This window comes from Cavia porcellus, unplaced genomic scaffold (genome assembly GCF_034190915.1).
Source record: "Cavia porcellus strain 051 isolate PalLab524CR breed Dunkin Hartley unplaced genomic scaffold, mCavPor4.1 scaffold_24, whole genome shotgun sequence".
NCBI lineage: Eukaryota > Metazoa > Chordata > Mammalia > Rodentia > Caviidae > Cavia > Cavia porcellus.
The window spans coordinates 40,229,815-40,230,424 of NW_026947507.1; the positions used below are offsets into that span (position 1 = coordinate 40,229,815).

Here is a 610-nt window from a genome sequence, read left to right on the forward strand (position 1 = left end):
GAACATTGGAAGCTGTCAGATGTGCTGCTAGCAGCACCAGTGTGAAGGAACTGCCATCCCTGCAGAGGAAGGGACCAAGATACCTCTGGGAGAAACAGAAAGAGAGGATGGCAACCAGGCATGGGGGGCACAGGCCTCTGAGTGCAGCACTCGGAGGGGCTGAGGCAGGAGGATCACAAGTTTGAGCCCAACCCAGGCAGTTTAGTGACTTAACAAAGCCCTGCCTTAAAATAATAAATGGACTGGCCCTGAATCAAGGTCGGCAGCTTCCTGAGGCTGTTGGTTTCGTCAAGCAGGAGCCTAAAGAGATGTCTTTCTATGGTCTGTTGGCCATTTCAGGACTTGGGCAGTAAAATGGTCAATGCATTAGAAAGAAACAGCTTGAAGCAACCTCTCCCCTCCTGGTGAGTGGTTGTGAGTGTGGCAGGCTGCGGTGGCCCAGGCTATGCTGGGACCCAGAGCACCCGTATACCAACCAACCCCTCCTCCCCTGCCTGTTCTGCTTTGCTGAATTTCAATATACATGAAAAGTATGGACAGCTATTTTGAAGAGAACATGCGACTCTACAGCCGCCATTAGTGACTTCCCTATTATCTGGCTTTGAAGACT

At 51.1% G+C, this 610-nt stretch overlaps 1 non-coding gene across 1 annotated transcript; it reads left to right on the forward strand.

Annotated features, from left to right (window-relative positions):
* The first annotated feature begins 242 nt into the window (after positions 1-242).
* On the forward strand, positions 243-382 carry LOC111754564 (small nucleolar RNA SNORA2/SNORA34 family). Its single transcript, XR_002789239.1, has one exon. It is a non-coding gene; the product is annotated as a small nucleolar RNA SNORA2/SNORA34 family (small nucleolar RNA).
* Positions 383-610: the final 228 nt, after the last annotated feature.